We start from the raw sequence: 19,798 nt of genomic DNA, 5'->3' as shown, positions 1-19,798 counted from the left end.
TTTTTTATCCCTCAAATGACCCTAAAAATCCATGCCTACTACCTGATCAACACAAATGACTTTATGTGGACACATTGGATATAACCATGGGAACAATGATTTCTTCTCCTCATTTGTGGATTCATGTTGGCATGCTACTTCTTCAAACAGTTCCTGATTGTGTTTTTTGGGGGGTTTTGGTGTGTTTTTGACTTGTGTGTGTGTTTTGAATTTTTGAATTTATTGTGTGTATTCACTTGGTGTTTATTATTTGTGTGCATTAAAATTTAATTTTACGTTAACCAACCATTTCCATCGTAAATTACAACCAAGTGTAACCTGTTTCTAAAAATGCAAAGTTGCTTAATGCCTAATACTGTCATTTCTTATTTGGAAAAGTTTAGTACCCTGTTTTGTTGCTAAAAACAAACACCAATGGTATTATGGTGAATCAGTATGTTTGCAATTGTATGCCTAAGCAGGTAGCTTTAATTTTAACATTACCCACACCAAAAAATAATCACATTTTGAGGTTACTTCTCCAAACCTATTGGTATTGTTATGTGTTTAATGTGCAAGCTTACATACTTACTGGAGCTTTCGACAAACAAATTTACATTACTTTAAAAATCAGGGACAAATAGTAGACGTATGTAAGGTTCAACAATCTAAGATTTACACACAAGGAATGAGACTTAAATAAATCAAAATAAACTTTATTTTTAAACAGTTTTTAAAAAAAAAAAAACTTTAGTGGCGCAGGCTCGCCAAAATATGGTCCAAGGAGACCAGCACTGCTACGATATGGCCCCGTAGCTCCATTAAGCCTGCAGACAATGCCTCGTTCCGCCTCTGCTCCTCTGTGGGTAAAAAAAATGTGTGGATTAGTTTTTCAAAAAATCTAACAATTCAGACTATCGTTAAAAAAAAAAAAAAAACAGGCCCAAAACAAAAGGAATGCAAAACGAACAGATTCAAAACAAATAAGGGCACAAAAAAAAAAAATACAAAACTAAAAAAAAATACAAAGGGGAAAAAATACAACATTTGTGGGTAGCGTTAACAAGAAAGACACAAGTGTGAGTGTTTGGACATGTGTCAGGGTAAAACATCCTTGACATTGTTTCACAAAGATATATATCAAAAACATTGGAACTACTTTAATATTTTGAACTGCACAGGCAAAAGGACAACATCAACCCAAATGACAAAAACCCTAAAAAAAACATAGTTTAAAATGTAAAACATAACGGACAAAATGGTGCCTGGCCCTGGGGCACCGAAATCCTCCTCTTCAGAGGTTGGCCAGTGGCTCTGGGAAGGAGGAGGTGTAATCTGGGAGGAAGTGGAGGGTGAGGAAAAGAGAGGGGGGGTTTGAGGGGAGGGGGAAGTTGGAGGGATGGTAAGGTGAGGAGAGCGAGGGGACTGACGGGCGGCAAGGTCTGGGGTGGAGGGGGAATTTGGGGAAGAGTGGGCAGAGGATGTTTGGGTGGGAGTGGGGGATAGGGGTCGAGACACCCGTCTGCGCCGTCTCATTGTCCGCTCAGCCCCTAAATGATGGAGACCAACATATTTAATTACAATGCTTTTTTGTTTATCTTTTTTCTTCAAAAAAACCTGCAAAAAAAAAAAAAACACCTATACTGGAAACATGCACACACAGGTAGGGCCAAAATTCACAAACAGGGCTATACTGGAAACATGCACACGCAGGTAGGGCCAAAAAACACAAACAGGCTATACTGGAAACATGCACACGCAGGTAGGGCCAAAATTCACAAACATGGCTATACTGGAAACATGCACACGCAGGTAGGGCCAAAAAACACAAACAGGGCTATACTGGAAACATGCACACGCAGGTAGGGCCAAAAAACACAAAAAGGGCTATACTGGAAACATGCACACGCAGGTAGGGCCACAAAAAAATAAAACAAAAAAGATATACAAACACATAGACACTTACTTTCCAGAATCTGGAGACGCAAACGTGCAAGCAGGCGTGGGGTTCGGCAGCGCAAATCCGACCACCTGCGCTCAAGTTGGCCAATATTTCGGCGATAGCCGAGGGAGCGCAGGCGGCGGTGCACCTCCGTGTACGCCATCCGCTTGCGGAGGTTTGTGATGGGGGGAAGCTGATAGGTGATTCTCTGGTCCATCACTTCTGTGAGGACCAGGAGCTCACGCCTACAAAACGCGGAGGCTCTCATGATGGCAATGATTTTTTTTACACAAAACAGTTTTAATAAAGGCCCTAGAAAAAATTTGATCGGCTAATGTACTTTGTAAATTAACAGGAACCATTCTATTGGTTATTGTATGAGTCATATAACCTACAGACTCACAAATATAATGTGAGTTATGATAGGCTTGATGCAGTGACATGCGTAAGCTAATTTAAATTAAAAAAATAAAGTACTAAAATATGCCTATAAAAAACAACGGAAAACAATAGTATCATTCCAAAAAACCTTTAAATTCGAAAAACAATACCATTGGTGAAATCGTACGTAGTCTGCGGTACAAATGAGACACACTGACAAGAATAAAGTTTATTGACAATGAAAAAAAAAACAGGATTGAAAACATGTGAATAGCAATTAAGGTAATTAATATAGTGATTGCCATGAAACGATTAAAGTATGTTTGAAGAATGAAATAGCAAGCAATCGAAAACTGACAGGGCTACTTCCGGAATTGACTTGTGCGAGCGTTCCATGCAACCAAAGAGGAGATGGACGGTCGCTATTTTGAACGTTCGCTAGCTAGAGGAGGAGTTGGGAGACTATGGGGCGGAAAATTAGCTACGAGCGAACTTACGAGCGAGCACTTGAATTTTAATATTTCCGCTCGTACGGCGGACAAGCGAACGGTCACTTGCGTCCGGCTCTGAATCAGGCCCAGTATCTCTTAGAGAACAATCACATAGTGTATGCAGACACCCACCAGCCTGTTTTAAGACGCCCACTTGTGCACGTCATGTCCAGGAAGTGTATGCAACCATCGGTACATCGGATGCTATCGCAGCGCTTGAGGCTGATCATACCCTGCCACAAGCACTGCGAGCACTTCAGTGTAAAAACAAGTCAGGTGACGTGTACTATGATGCTGTCTTATAATTATGCACACCTCTAAACCGCCATTGAGATGCTCAGGCACGCCTGCGTTTGCACCTCCACTCCCCCATTTTTAATGGCCAGCCCCTGTTACCACCTACAAACAGCTTCTCCTGTCACTCACTCTGCTGGGCTGTCTATGAGCAGCGAGTGAATGCATTGTAAACTTTCCCTAAGGTATGCGCATTGCGATGCATACACATGGGCCCTGCGATGCATAGCAGCGAGAGTATGCATCTTAGTGAGCGGGTCTGAATAAGCTACACAAACCTCCTAAATGTAATCTCTCTCCACATTTTAAATCTACCCCACCTGCAGTGCAACATGGTTTTGCCACAGTGCAAAGTTATATGCTTTTTTTCCTTTGCACTCAATTAATAATCAACCCCACTATATAGAGTATATTCTGAATTTTCCATTTTAGTGTAATGTGTACACTGCCCGTTACACCCTTAAGGTAGGTGCCTTGGTATTTTGTGTGAGCTTCCGGGACATATAAATTACAAAGGTTCTATAGCTGGCCATACACCAGACCAACTTTCCTCCAACCATCCAACCATTTAGATGGTTGGAGGAAATGTGGACTGGTGTATGGCCAGCTTATGCCTGGCTAAATTCAAGCCTGGATTTCACCTGGTTTTAATCAGCTACAGAACTTGTGTAAAGGTCCTCATACATCTGCAACGGATTGCCGTGATGTTGCGATCCTGCAACCCGGCATCACAGGATCGGTGACATCCATCATGTTGGATTTCATAGATTTGCCAATCACGATCAAAATATGATCATGATTGGCACATCAGTGAAATTTAGCATGGTGGATTTCATGGATCCTGCGATGGATCATGGAACATCGATGGCCGCTGGTCGGCATTTCCCACCTGCGGTTCGATCCAATCACAGGATCGCGCAATCCGTCAGCAGATGTATGGGGTCTTTAATCATACAGTGCATCCGGAAAGTATTCACAACGCTTCACTTTTTCCACATTTTGTTATGTTACAACCTTATTCCAAAATTTAATAAATTCATTTTTGGCCTCAAAATTCTACACACAATAACCCATAATGACAACATGTAAAAGTTTTTTTGAGATTTTTGCACATATAATTAAAAAAAAACACTAAGAAATCACATGTACATAAGTATTCACGGCCTTTGCCATGAAGCTCAAAATTTTGCTCAGGTGCATCCTGTTTCCACTGATCATCCTTGAGATGTTCCTACAGCTTTATTGGACATGATTTTGAAAGGCATACACCTGTCTATATAAGGGCCCACATTTGACAGGACATGTCAGATCACAAACCAAGCAGGAAGACCAAGGAATTGTCTGTAGACCTCCGAGACAGGATTGTCTCGAGCCACAAATCTGGGGAAGGGTACAGAAAAATATCTGCTGCTTTGAAGGTCCCAATGAGCACAGTGGCCTCCATCATCTGTAAATGGAAGAAGTTCGGAACCACCAGGACTTCCTAGAGTTGGCCGGCCGTCTAAACTGAGTGATCGGGAGAGAAGGGTCCTAGTCAGGGAGGTGACCAAGAACCCGATGGTCACTCTGTCAGAGCTACAGCATTCCTCTGTGGAGAGAGGACAACCTTCCAGAAGGACAACCATCTCTGCAGCAATCCACCAATCAGGCCTGTATGGTAAAGTGACAGACGGAAGCCACTTCTTAGTAAAAAGCACATAGCAGCCCGCCTGGAGTTTGCCAAAATGTACCTGAATGACTCTCAGACCATGAGAGACAAAGATCAAACTCTTTGGCGTGAATATCAGGCATTATGTTTGGAGGAAACCAGGCACCGCTCATCACCAGGCCAATACCATCCCTACAGTGAAGCATGGTGATGGCAGCATCATGCTGTGCAGATGTTTTACAGTGGCAGGAACTGGGAGATTAGTCAGGATAGAGGGAAAGATGAATGCAGCAATGTACAGAGACATCGTGGATGAAAACCTGCTCCAGAGCGCTCTTGACCTCAGACTGGGGCGACGGTTCATCTTTCAGCAGGACAGCGACACGAAGCACACAGCCAAGATATCAAAGGACTGGCTTCAGGACAACTCTGTGAATGTCCTTGAGTGGCCCAGCCAGAGCCCAGACTTGAATGCAATTGAACATCTCTGGAGAGATTTGAAAATGGCTGTGCACCGACGCTTCCCATCCAACCTGATGGAGCTTGATAGCTGCTGCAAAGAGGAACGAGCAAAACTGCCCAAAGATAGGTGTGCCAAGCTTGTGGCATCATATTCAAAAAGACTTGAGGCTGTAATTTTTGCCAAAGGTGCATCAACAAAGTATTGAACAAAGGTTGTGAATACTTATGTACATGTGACTTCTTAGTTTTGTTTTTTTGTTTTTTTATTAAATCTGCAAAAATCTCAAAAAAACTTTTTACACATTGTCATTATGGGGTATTGTGGGTAGAATTTTGTGGACAAAAAATTAATTTATTCCATTTTGGAATAAAGCTGTAACATAACAAAATGTGGAAAAAGTGAAGCGTTGTGAATACTTTCCGGATGCACTGTAAGTGTACTGGATTGAAGGGATATTGTGGCAAGCCTAATTATAATCCATGTGCCTTTGAGTCAGTTGTCTTGGAATAAATAACAGTCTGCAGTTAAAAGTATGTCATTGTGTTGTTCAGTCACAGCATTGGAGGTGATAAATAATGCTAAGTATTCCAATAGGTGTGGTAAAGTATTGTAGCAGAGAACATTAAGATCCTGGATATTTACTCTCTCTCTTTTCTCTGCTCCTTGGTTCTCTATAGACAAAATATCACCATGTCCATTGTTTACCATTATCAATTCAGAATGACACTTGTTGTGGATACCTCTAGCACCAGACTCCCTCTGGAATAACCCTGACTGTTCTACATGACAGGGCGTACAATCCTTTGGTCACTGGCTGACAAATTTGTATTAGAATTTTCAATGACATTTGGTCTATCCAACTCTCCTTTTCTTTTACAAGAAGAATAGAATATCTGCTCACAATTTAAAAAAAAAGAGATACAGAAAACCTATTACACCAGTAGCTTGTAACACTCCCAAAGATTTGACTGCTTTTTCTAACCCCTTATGATATGTCAGAATAATTGGTAATATAATTACCAAATGTTTTTGCATGTCTATATAAGGTGCACTAAGATATTAAAATACTGTATTTCTTTTATTATAATTGTTAAAATATAATAGTTACTATAAGATTAGGACAGCTAAATATTAAAATATAGTTAGATTTAGGGGGGCATGGCCTGGTTGGCATCTGAACTGGACATGCATCCTCGAGGCTCCTGGCCAGCACTAGGAAAATATCACCCTTTGTCCCCTTTAATGGGATGCCTGGGTCCCCCCAATTTCCATAGTAACACCAAGAACCGGTGCCTACCTAGTGTGCATGTTTCCCAATATCCCAAGGATTGCGGCCTGTTCACGCTGTGACAGCCGGGACCTCAATTAGAGAGGAAATCCGACGGCCCGTCCTCTGCGCCGTGCATCGGGAGCGCTCCCTCCTGGGCTCCTTCACGCTCTGTGTGCCTCTCCCAGCCCTCCGATCAGCAGATACTGTTGTCCGGGCCCCAGTCAGTCTCACCACGGCTCTATCTCCGCTGCCCACAACCGGAAGTGGTGGACTCGGCGGTGGCTGCTTTCCTCACAAGGGCCCTCCAGCTTCTAGCTCTCCCTCCACACAGTGGCTGGCTCCCTGGACGCTGCGGGCTCTTCGCTGGTCTTAGCCCACTGCCCTTCGCACATTGACTCCTGTACATTCAGCCTTTATGCACCATTGGCCCTGTGAGGTGCACCCATCCCTGTGAGAAGCTGACTGTTACTATTACATACACCCTCTGTATGCCTGACTCTTATATACCCTGATCAACTCTCAGGATTGCCTCATATTGTCACCTACAGCTACAAGGGACTTATTTCTCTTTATTTAGTATTCACCTATATTTCCTATTTCTGTGAAGATTTGTTAGAGGAGACTGTTCTTTCACATTGGATGTCCCTGGAGCTCCCCCTGCTGACCATTTCTAGTAATTGCACTACTTAACTCAACGACATTGGCTTCATTATTTTACTGTTTTTTCACTGCACGCCAACTCCTGTATGCCGATGACATCTGATGGTGCTTTTCAGAACTACAAGAGCTTTTAGACTCTTCTTACCTACAATTATCTGCAGTTACAGCCTCATAATTTGTGGATTCTTTATTTGTTGTGTATCACTGCCTCCTCCACTCTTCTCCTTTGGCCGGCACCTGGAGTGTGGGGTGCCCATTGGAGACTGCCTACACTAACTCGGAATCGCCTCTTCTGTGTGTTGATGCCAGCCTAGCCACTTTCTAGGGGGAATGGGTCAACGGCGACTTTGACTGCGTTATATTGTATCCATATTTCATTTCATTGGTGCCGTCTCTTTTTACCTCTCCATTGTTATCTATTGTCTGCCTCATGGTGAAAGGTAGGAAGAGCTCTCAGAAGGAACAGAAAAGATTGCAAGGGAAAGGCTCTGCTTGCCGTATGACTACTCCTTCTTTCTCCGATATGCGGCAGTTTTTCGACCCCAGGGCTCTGCCCCAGCAGTAGAGTCACCTAATCCTCCCTCTCCCAGGCTCTCCTTGGCTTCAGTTTCTCCATCCATGAATGAAGATCCTTCTCTTGGTCTGAACTCTTCACCGGATCTCACAAGTCCTGGAGCTGCTTCGTTCCATGCCAAGGAAACAGGATTTCGAACAGTTGGAACTTAGGATTCCTTATACTGTTTGCACTGAAATCGCATTGGTTCAAGTGGAAGTGTCTAAATTGGGCACTCATCTTGCATCTTTAGAAACCTTTACCTCTGACTCCGCCACATCTGAAAATGCCCTTCGGGCGGCCGTCCTCCGACAGTCAGTTGTATTCCAGCAATTTCAGGATCGCTTGGATGATTTGGACAATAGAGGGAGGTGGAATAATCTCCAGATTAGAGGGGTTTTGGAGGATATACCACCACAAGACCTTATCGATTTCCTCACCAGGGCTTTCAATAACCTCCTGGGGCAAGATTCCAGCTCACAGATAGAGTTTGATAGAGCTCACCGTTCCTTACGTCCCAGAGGATCCCCGTCCGATCACCCAAGAGATATTATATGCCGGTTACATTACTACTCTCAGAAAGAGGATATCCTGCGTAAGGTTCATTGTTTGGATGTCATAGATGTCGATGGTCAACAGATTCAGGTCTTTCAAGATTTGTCATGGTTGACACTTCAAAAACGCAGGGCTTTACAACCCCTGACTGCCAAATTACGTAAACTCGGGATTAAATACAGATGGGGATTCCCTTTCAGCCTTCAAATCTCCCACCACGGCAAGTTGTCTACCTTCAAAGACCCGGCTGACCTTCCCTCCTTCTGTTCCTCCCTGAACATTCCCCTGGTGTCCCTTCCAGACTGGCAAGAGTCTCTTTTGGGTTCTATACTGCAGGAGCTTTCTCATCCTAACACCTGCAACTGGTGTGTCGCAACCCGAAACCTCCTACCAATCAACGCAATCCATGACCTTGACTCCTTAGTGACGTCTTCCTACATATTGAACTGCATTTCACCCCATGACACATGAACTTTATGTATCTTAACAATGTCTCTGTTGAGGAGTTTTCTTTGTTTGTCTCACTCGATTCTTATTTTTTCAGGTTACTGGATGACCTTCAGTACAGGGACTGGTACATTTCTGCCTCTTCTCCAGACCCACCACATCTATGTATCCTTATAAATATTTTATTGTATTATTTGTGTCACATTATTTATATATGTTCCAGTCAGTTATTACAAAAAAGTAACTAAAATCCTATCTTGTGACAAAGCCTTAGGCGAAACGTGCGCGTCAAGCAAACATACCCACGCTGGCTGGGTCAGCTGATTCACGGACTTGCAGCTGTATGCTGACACTTTATTGCTGCATGCGGGAAGGAGGATATCTCCACGCCACGCTGGCCGCTCTCCCCCAATCTGGGCATACTGTCTGAATGCGGCCCCACTGATTGACCAGCGTAATATAGTGCCGCATGACATAGGAGACTTCTGTGTTATACCAGCCGATCCGGCTATTCCTGGACAGACCAGCTGATCACGGCGCTTGTCTGCTGCATTTGTGCTGAAGGATTCCATGATACAGCGCCGTGAGTATAGACAGCCACAAGGGCTATGTGTTTTTGAGCTCCTGATACATTGTTGCCAATTGATACATTAGTATCTATAGGAAGCTTTGACATTAGATGACACTATAGCTCTATTAGGAAACCCTACTCTCAGAATAGCATTGTGTTAACTCTCCCACTGCTGGGTCTTCATTTAATTCAATGGAAACAACATACTTATAAGTACAAACTCCCTCCCCCCCCCCCTTTTTTTCACTCCAGGTGTTCAGGCTGAATGATTTGGGCGTGTTTTGACTCTGCAATGCCTTCGTAACAGAGTTAATCTAACACCCTGGAAATCTTTAACAGTCTCTACACTGTAATGTTGTTTCATGAGACACTAGTCTCTCTCACTCTCTCATCACCCCATTTTGGGAGTGACAGCAGAAGTGGGGAGACACTTATATGAATCATTTTATTCTTTCTATTCTATATTTTGTTGAATATACATATTCACAATAGGAAGGGAGACACTTTTGCCTGTAAATCCATGTTGAAACAGAAAAATGAAGGGATGATGACTACAATTACAGTGATGTTTATGACTAGAATATGAAATAATATACTTATGCGATCTCTTTGACTCAAACCTCTAGGGATTGTCTATTATATATTGACAATTTATTTTGCTACATGCTGATATTTCCCTGAAGGGGATAACTGTCTGATAATTATCTTAAATTGGTTGTTACATTTGTACTTATTCACTATGACAATCTCCGTTTCAACATGTTGCTAATTGCATCCCTCAATTGTCCTGATGATAATAATATCTTGCAAAGGAATCCTTTCCATTCATAGTTAGGGTAAATTACCCTTTGGAATTATTTGTCATATGCTAACACTCTACTATCTGGAAGAGAATAACTGTTTCAAATTAGTTTAGCCCGTTTGTTATACATCTATTTTGCTACCACACAATTTATGTTGCTATTTGTCTTGTTGAACTAATTTAAATTTGGAATTACCCTGTTAAGAAACGGGTTTCATTCATCATTGTCGTGAATTAAATGTAATCCTTTGGTGTTTTATGAATATAATATTTGCTCAGGTTGATCATTACATACTTATGCTTACAATCATAAAGTTTTTGTTTATAATTTTGTTTCTTTAAATCTCATAACTCTCTACTTTTGAGTATAATTGTTGAAGCATTTCTGTATTGTGACACCTGACAAGTGCTAGTTACTGAGAGACATAACTCCCTACATATCCCACTGGGGAAATTAGTTTATGCTTTCTCTTTGTAGGAGTATTATATTAAGATTATTTTTGCCTCATCTACTATCAAACTGGAGTCAATTATGGACTCTCTGATAGATTATGAATCGAATTAATAAACAGTTATATTTTTTTACGACTATAACTTTATTTTAAAGAGTATACTAATAAAAATTGTTATTTTAATACTACCATTGCTCATTATTGTAATAATTACTTTCGATCAAAGAGTGCCCCACAAAGGAGTCTACACAAGGAATTTTTTTTGCATATATTGACCTTTTTGACTCCTGGGTGCACCACCAACCATATTTGGACTTAAGATAGATCTCTAATCTAGGTGACTACATTATTGTTGGTTTCAGTGGTGTAACTAGGGTATTTGGATCCCAGGGCAAATTTGAAAAGGGAGCCCCCCCCAACATCCCGATATGTGCGTGCTGAAGGCGTGCGCGGGGGGAAAAAAAATGGGCGTGGTCACTTAAAAATGGGGCGTGTCAACATGACACACCCCTTTATTTTCACGCTAAACATTCCTATCCATATGCACCTTAACCCCAGTAGTACCCCTTATACAGTACCCCCAGTATGCAGTTGTGGTCCCTCTTATGCAGGTCCATAGTAGTGCCCCTTATACAGTATCCCCAGTAGTGGTCCCCCTTATACAGCCCCCAATTAGTTCCCCTTACTCAGTGCCCCCAGTAGTGGTCCCCCCAAATGCAGTGCCCTATGTAGTGTTCCCCCTTATGCAGTGCCCCCAGTAGCAGTCCCCACAATGCAGTGCACTAGTGGTATAGTGGTATCCCCTTATGCAGTGCCCTTTATATAGTGCCCCCAGTAGTAGTCCCCCCCTATGCAGTGCCCTTTATATAGTGCCCCCAGCAGTAGTCCCCCCCATGCAGGTTTCCCAGTAGTGGTCCCCCTTATGCAGGCACCCAGTAGTGATCCCCCCTATCTAGTGACCCTGTAGTGGTCCCCGCAGTGCCCCTAGCAGTAAGCCCCTTATATAGTGCCCCCAGCAGTAGTCCCCCCCCTCCCATGCAGTGCCCCCAGTAGTGGTCTCCCAAATGCAGGCTCCCAGTAGTGACCCCCCCTATCCAGTGGTCCCTGTAGTGGTCCTTCCTGTTATTGCCCCCAGTTGTGGTCCCCCCAGTGCAGTGCCCCTAGTAGTAGGCCCCTTTTATAATGCCCCCAGTAGTAGTTCCCCCCCAAGTAGTGGTCCCCAGTTGAGGTTCCCCCTCCCGATTAAGTGACCCCTGTAATAGTCCTCCCCAGTAGAGGTCCTCTCAATAATGGTGCCCCCAGTAATAGTACCCCCCAGTAGAGGTCCTCCTAATAATGGTGCCCCCAGTAATAGCCCCCCCAGTAGAGGTCCTCCTAATAATGGTGCCCCAGTAATAGCCCCCCCAGTAGAGGTCCTCCTTATAATGGTGCCTCCAGTATTAGCCACCCCCCCCGTTGTGCCCCCACCCCAGTAGAGGTCCCCCCAGTGGTAGCCACCCCCCTCCCCCGTTGTGCCCCCAGTAGTGCTGACAGGTTTTTAAAAAAATATATATAAAAACATACTTACCTGAATCCACGCTGCTGCTGCTGCTCCTCCAGTCCGCGACGCCGCTCCCGCCGCCGCCCGCCAGTCCTCCCGGGCTGGCGCGCTCAGCATAATGTGGTTTCGCTTAATGTAAAGGGACTATATTTGCCAGAGAAGAAATCTAGGGTCCTCCGTGATCTGTTTGATTTTAAAGCAGATGTGGCATTCCTCCAGGAAAGACACTTTAGGTCTGCTGATGCCCCTATTCTCAAAGACCGTAATTTTCCGGTTTATTTTTATAATAATAATACTAAGGGCAAAACTGTAGGAGTAACCATTCTGCTATCTAAACGCCTCCTGTCCAGTAACTTTGGAGGAGGGCAGGACGGTTTTGGTCAAGTGCACACTATATGGTCAACTTTATACATTCATCAACCTCTATGTCCCCAACAAGAATCAGCCAGCTTTTCTCTCTACAGTTTCAGATTGGATTGCTCCACTGGTCGTAGGTATCCCGATTATTGGTGGTGACTTGAATTGGTCTCTCCAGCCGGAAATATATGTATCAGGAACACCTGCTAGTCTCTCATTGGCTTCCCATCACAAGGTGAGGCATGCTTTCCATGACCATCAGCTGGTTGACACTTGGCGACTTCAACACCTGGGGGATAGGGATTACACATTTTACTCTAGGCTCCATGATGTGTACTCCAGGTTAGATTCTTTTCTACTTCCTCATAGATTTGATTCACTCCACTACCATAGGCTCTATTACATGGTCGGACCACACCCCTCATTTCCCTGACCCTTGAGATCTCATACCCCAATTATAGGCAGTGTGTGTGGCATCTCAACGAAAAAATTCTGGCTGACCCGCGCTGTCTCAGCTGGTTGAGGCGATTAATGACTACTTTTCCTCTAACGAGACACCCGAGGTCTCTGGGGTCACAGTGTGGGAGGCTCAGAAATGCGTATTACGTGGAAAACTAATCCAACTAGGCTCAATGTTTAAGCGTGAGAAAACGAGTAGGAAACTCGCCCTGCTCCAACAGCTGAGACTGCTGGAAACGAGACATGTCTTCTCCATTCCCTCAGATCCTATCTGATCTGACAGAGACTAGGTACGCTAGCTACGGCCCAATATCACTCATTAATACCGATGTTAAATTGTTTGCAAAACTCATTGCTAATAGAGTTAAGTCGTTCCTTTCTATCTTAATACACTCGGATCAAGTAGGTTTTGTTTCTGGGAAGGAGGCACCGGATAATACTACTAAAGCTATAGATCTTATTCATCTGGCTTCTGGCGGCTCCATTCCAGTGGTGATGCTTCCAACAGATGCTGAAAAGGCATTTGACAGGATCGGCTGGATATTTATGGAAGGGGTTTTGACATATTTGGGTCTTTGTCCTGTGGGCCTCCAACGGATATTGGCACTTTATCGCTCTCCCACTGCACGGATTTGGATCAATGGGGCCCTCCCGGACCCGGTCCAGATTAAAAATGGCACTAGACAGGGGTGCCCCCTTTCCCCCATAATTTTTATATTATGCATGGAAGCCCTTGCGTGTCAGACTCAACCCAAATATCACTGGTTTCAGGGTGGGTGACACAGACTATAAGATAGCACTGTTTGCAGACAATTTACTGGTTGTCTTGTCTAACCCGGTCATCTCAATCCCTAACCTGATGGCCGAGTTTCAGCAGTTTGGCTCCCTTTTTGATTTCAAAGTGAATTTTCTAAATCCATGGCAGTAAATGAGTCGACACCTCCCCACTCTACTGAAGGGCTCAAACGTTCCTTCCCCTATAACTAAAAAACCCTGAACTGAACTGTTGGATATGCGTCTGGTACCTGCTACATTGAATGCGAATGTGATTTGAGTCAGTGTCGCTTGTCTGTTACCACTGACAATTCTGGCCAGATGCAACTGATCACGATCATTAAGCACCGGTGGTTGGCCACTGCGCTGTTCACGGTGGGTGGTAATGCCTTTCATGAGGTATTCCCGGTACACACGTGACACTGTAGATTGAGGAATGTTAAATGTCCGCACAACTTCGGAAATGGAATGTCCCATCCTTTTGGCACTCAATGTCATGACCCGTTCAAACTTCAACCATTCACGTTGCCTTGCCATGAGCAGCCTAGCCGTTGTTCAAACTGACTCATGGTTAGATTGCAGGTCTGGGCATTTTCAAGATGTCACAATATGGTGACGCCACCTGTCCTATGACTTTTGGCACTTTAGTGTATTATAGTATTTAATTCAACTAGGCCTTACATTGGCCTTTCTCACAAGGAAAGTGTACCAACTTCAACTGCAATAACTAAAGCTAGCTGGATTAATATGAACAGAAACCCACTAGAATATAGTTATTTTGCTTATACCACTTTTTGCAGTACTTCTGTATTTGAATTGAAATGTATTAATCCTTTATATGAGGATGTTATAGTCAGTAGTGATAAAGTCATAGCTAGGTGTTAGAACTACTTTTAGGAAAACATCATTGTTGAAAATAGGCCCAACAACATTCCTTTACTGTGTTTATGAATAATATTGTAACATACTGGTTAAATGTAGTATGATGTATCTGTCTGAAATTACATTGAATTGTTTGAAAGACCAAAATGTAAAGATCTTTGGAGACCAATGACCCTGGTTTAAACAAATTTTCTACAAGTCATCTCCATAAACAATTAATGTAAATTTTGTCTCAGAAGTGCTTTGTCCACTCTTGCGTATTTTTCCAGAATCGCGGCTGCAATAATATACCAATGCTAGGATCATGGTTCCCCTAGTGTAGTAGCCTCAGTGGCAAATGCAAGATTTCTAGAGGGGGGTTTCTAAATGCTTGATTAGCACTTAACCAGCTATAATATACGTCATATGAAGTATAGCGTATGTAATAATTCTGACATATACAGGACCATTGCTCACTGTTATGCTGCCCATCCACTAGCAGACTTGTCCCTGAAAGATGAAAGATCAAAAGATCTTCACAAATAGTTCATCAATTCCAGATGATCGTTATCGTTCATGTGCATGAACGATTTGTGAACAATTGCACAAAACAACCAAAGACCAACAATTATACATATCCATGTGGTATATTGTAATCTTCTGTAATCTGACGCATCCGGTCGTTGGTCGTCCCGGCTTTGAAAACGTGGACCGATGCATGAACGATTGAACGATAACGATGTCCAATAACAACTAATTGACGGGCAAAATGGTGGGATCGCACATCGCTGGTCGTTTAGAGCATTTTACTGCACGATTTGCGGATGATTTCCAAGCGACTGAGCAATAACGACGGTCGTTATCGCTCAATCGCTAGGTTTAATCACCTTGTTTTCCCTTTCTTTTTGGGGGGCGACAAACTCTAACTTGCCTCCGGGCGACTGAGATGAACTTACGCCCCTGACAGGAGGGAACGATATAAAGAGGGGAAAAAGGGAGACATACAGGCACACAAAGAAAAAAGGTCATACACTCACAAGAAAAGTCAAAATACACATACTGTACACACACATAATTAAAATTAATTTTAAAAAAAGAAAAATTGCACAGGTTTACCATCATATGAAGTTAAAATTTTTAAGAGACCTTTAAGAGACCAGTTATTTGCAGAATTAATTTATTAATTTTCATTACAGTACTTGTGGCTTTAAAAAGTATATTTTACACTTGTCAATTACACATGCATTTGCATGATTATTGAGGTGTGTGGGGGGATCTTCACATATGGATCAGCTTTACATGCCTCAATAGGGGAAGCAAGAAGCAAATGTGTATACTGTATAAAGGGCCTGATATGGATGCACTTCGAGCGATTGTTTGCCATCGCCCATGCGTATAAGCAACACTGTGTATGTGCATCGATCGCACTACGATTACGGACAGGGGCGCCGAGAGGGGGGGAGTGGGTACAAATTACCCAGGCCCAAGCAAATTACCCAGGCCCGAGTCTGGCACCGCTCCCCCTCCCTGTTAAGTCACAGCAGCCCAGCACACGCATGAGCGACAGGCTCTCAGTGTTTGGGGGTGGTGACGGGGGAGTGGTTGGAGAAATGCAGGCGTGTCTGCCTGTTTCAACGCTGTTTTCTGGGCATGCATAAATTAGCTAGCTATCAGGTCGCTGCTTTGAGTGACAGATAGTGCCGTTTGTGGGTGGTAACAGGGGAAGGTGCTTGTGAATGCGGGAGAGGATGTGTGAACGCAGGCGTGAAGGGCTTGCATAATTAGCAAAGTAGCGTCATTGTACACGTCACCTGCATGTATTTCAGCCAGCACTGATCGCTGAGCTTGTGGCGGGTTAAGGCAACCCCAAGGGCTGCAAGCAGCTCTGATGGCTCACAATGGTCCCGATTAATCCTACATTTCCCAGAGATGACGTGTGTTATGACTGGCAAGGGGGCGTCTTTAGACACTTGCGAGCGCACTTTGCCATAGCTCGCTAAAACATATTGGGCGTCCTTACGCGACGCAGTGCGAGCACTTAATTTAAATATCCATCCCCTTTTTTGCCAACGAGCGACCGCAACTTATATCCTATAGCAGTGTTAGCTGTAGACTCCTGCAGGGTATCACACACTATGGGAGATTTGTGTACTGCGTGTGTTGTTAAATTATACAAACAATCATATCAGCTTAATACAGTCAGGTGCATAAATATTGGGACATTGACAGAATTTTCAGATTTTGACCTGTATTCACCACCACAATGGCTTTGAAATGAAACAAACAAGATGTAATTTAACTGCAGACTTTCAGATTTAATTTGAGGGTAATTACATCCAAATCAGGTGAACGGTGTAGGAATTACAACGGTTTCTATATGTGCCTCCCACTTTTTAAGGGGCCAAAAGTAATGGGACAAACTAAACAATCCTAAATCTAACTTTCACTTTTTAATACTTTGTTGCAAATCCTTTGCAGGCAATTACAGCCTGAAGTCTGGAACGCATAGACATCACCAGATGCTGGGTTTCATCCCTGGTGATGCTCTGCCAGGCCTCTACTGCAAATGTCTTCAGTTCCTGCTTGTTCTTGGGGCATTTTCCCTTCAGTTTTGTCTTCATCAAGTGCGATGCATGCTCAATCGGATTCAGGTCATGGGATTGACTTGGCCATTGCATAATATTCCACTTTTTAGCCTTAAAAAACTCTTTGGTTGCTTTTGCAGTATGCTTCGGGTCATTGTCCATCTGCACTGTGAAGCGCTGTCCAATGCGTTCTGAAGCATTTGACTGAATATGAGCATATAATATTGCCCGAAACACTTCAGAATTCATTCTGCTGCTTTTGTCAGCAGTCACATCATCAATAAATACAAGGGAACCAGTTCCATTGGCAGCCATACATGCCCACACCACGACACTACCACCACCATGCTTCACTGATGAGGTGGTATGTTTTGGATCATGAGCAGTTCCTTTCCTTCTCTTCCCATCACTCTGGTTACAAGTTGATCTTTGTCTCATCTGTCCATAGGATGTTGTTCCAGAACTGTAATAGCTTTTTTAGATGTTTGGCAAACTCTAATCTGGTCTTCCTGTTTTTGTGGCTCACCAATGGTTTGCATCTTGTGGTGAACCCTCTATATTCACTCTTGTGAAGTATTCTCTTGATTGTTGACTTTGACACATATACATCTACCTCCTGGAGAATGTTCTTAATTTGGCCAACTGTTTGGAATGGGTTTTTCTTCACCAGGGAAATAATTCTTCTGTCATCCACCACATTTGTTTTCCGTGGTCTTCCGGGTCTTTTGGTGTTGCTGAGCTCTTCAGTGCGTTCTTTCTTTTTAAGAATGTTCCAAACAGTTGATTTGGCCACACCTAATGTTTTTGCTATCGCTCTGATGGGTTTGTTTTGATTTTTCAGCCTAATGATGGCTTGCTTTACTGATAGTGACAGCTCTTTGGATCTCATATTGAGAGTTGACAGCAACTGATTCCAAACGCAAATGTCACACCTAGAATCAACTCCAGACCTTTTACCTGCTTAATTGATAATGAAATAGTGAGGGAATAGCCCACATCTGTCCATGAAATAGCTTTTGAGTTGATAGTCCCATTACTTTTGGCCCCTTAAAAAGTGGGAGGCACATATTGAAACTGTTGTAATTTCTACACCGTTCACCCGATTTGGATGTAATTACCCTCAAATTAAATCTGAAAGTCTGCAGTTAAAGCACATCTTGTTTGTTTCATTTCAAAGCCATTGTGGTGGTGAATAGAGGCCAAAATATGAAAATTCTGTCAATGTCCCAATATTTATGGACATGACTGTATCTTTACTAATTTATATTGAAACAATAATTATATAAAAAGATTGACACTTGTTTTAGCCTATTTGCTCATGCTCTTAGCAGCTGCATGCATCCACAATGCTGTCCAATATAGGTATTTGTAAAGGTGGATAGAATGAATATACTGTCTCTCTGTATTGACACAAAGTCAGTAGCCCGTATATTCTTGTGTCAACTGTCACAACTCTCAGGCGGATTGTGGATGCGGCCCGTATTTAGGGAATTGGCTAGACCTATACCTGAGGCGCGGAGTATAATGTGTCAGCAGTATTCACCAGGGACCCTCGCAAGAAGGTATGGACTTGGCTGCATCCGACACACAGGTCATGGCCCTTAGGTTAGGTTCCCCTATACAGGTGCTGGTGAGCACTGGATGAAGTGCAGAAGAATAAACATAGTCGACAGGACGTGTCAATACCAAACAGACGAGATGGTACCAGGGAGCAGACGTAATGGGTCACAGGGAGTAGCCAGGGTCAGAACCAGATATCAGGAGCAGTACAAGGGGTCAGACGAATTCGGAGTCACAAACAAGCCAAGGTCAAGATCAGGATAACACATAATTACTGGAACGCTGGAGTATGGTATGGAGCCTATACTCTGGCACCTGTCTGGTGCCAGAGACTTCCTTTTATAGAGGAAGTTCAAATCTCGCGCCCTACGTGACTTCACATTTGGCGCGCATGTCACTTTAAATTTCTTTGCAGGTCGGCGCGTGCTACTAGGAGAGCCGTGGCCGCATGCACTTCCAGCCAGCGTGAGGGGAACCCAAAGCGGATGTCATGGCAGCAGGCGCCGTGGACTTTCCCCCGCTGCCTGCCGCCAATGGAGATTCCAGTGATACCGGACCTGGTAAGTGGTAGTGTCCGGCACACTTAGTATAAGTACACCACCGCCTTGATCTATTTTGCGGATAGCACAGTCCAGGATGAAACACCGGTCACACGTACACCCGTTCCACCTCCTGCCTGAAGACAACCCGGGCAACGTTAGTAACTGACATTTAGGATCCAGATATCAGTACCAAAAACTTTGCAATTTCGGCATAGCAACCATCACAAATAGATCACGGGACGACGTCGTCTCTGCTGGAACAGTTTTTGCATTAGTTGACCCAAGAATACACGGGCTACTGACTTTGTGTCAATACAGGGAGACAGTATATTCATTCTATCCACCTTTACAAATACCTATATTGGACAGCATTGTGGATGCATGCAGCTGCTAAGAGCATGAGCAAATAGGCTAAAACAAGTGTCAATCTTTTTATATAATTATTGTTTCAATATAAATTAGTAAAGATATTAAGCTGTTATATGATTGTTTGTATAATTTGATGACACGCACAGTGCACAAATCTCCCATAGTGTGTGATACCCTGCAGGAGTCTACAGCTAACACTGCTATAGGACATAATCCAGAAATTTATTGGAACGCGATCTCTTT

At 43.4% G+C, this 19,798-nt stretch overlaps 1 long non-coding RNA gene across 1 annotated transcript in view; it reads right to left on the bottom strand.

Annotated features, from left to right (window-relative positions):
* Positions 1–757: 757 nt before the first annotated feature.
* Positions 758–19,798, bottom strand: part of LOC148524780 (uncharacterized) — a 60,098-nt gene continuing 41,057 nt past the window's right edge. The window contains exon 3 of the long non-coding RNA XR_015878352.1: positions 758–839. This is a non-coding gene — a long non-coding RNA (uncharacterized LOC148524780). The remainder of the gene's footprint in view (positions 840–19,798) is intronic.

The sequence above is a fragment of the Taudactylus pleione genome, unplaced genomic scaffold, assembly GCF_031769625.1.
Source record: "Taudactylus pleione unplaced genomic scaffold, aTauple2 ptg000116l, whole genome shotgun sequence".
Lineage (NCBI taxonomy): Eukaryota > Metazoa > Chordata > Amphibia > Anura > Myobatrachidae > Taudactylus > Taudactylus pleione.
Note: the sequence above shows the minus strand (reverse complement) of the source record. Positions and strands in the feature narration are given on the sequence as shown.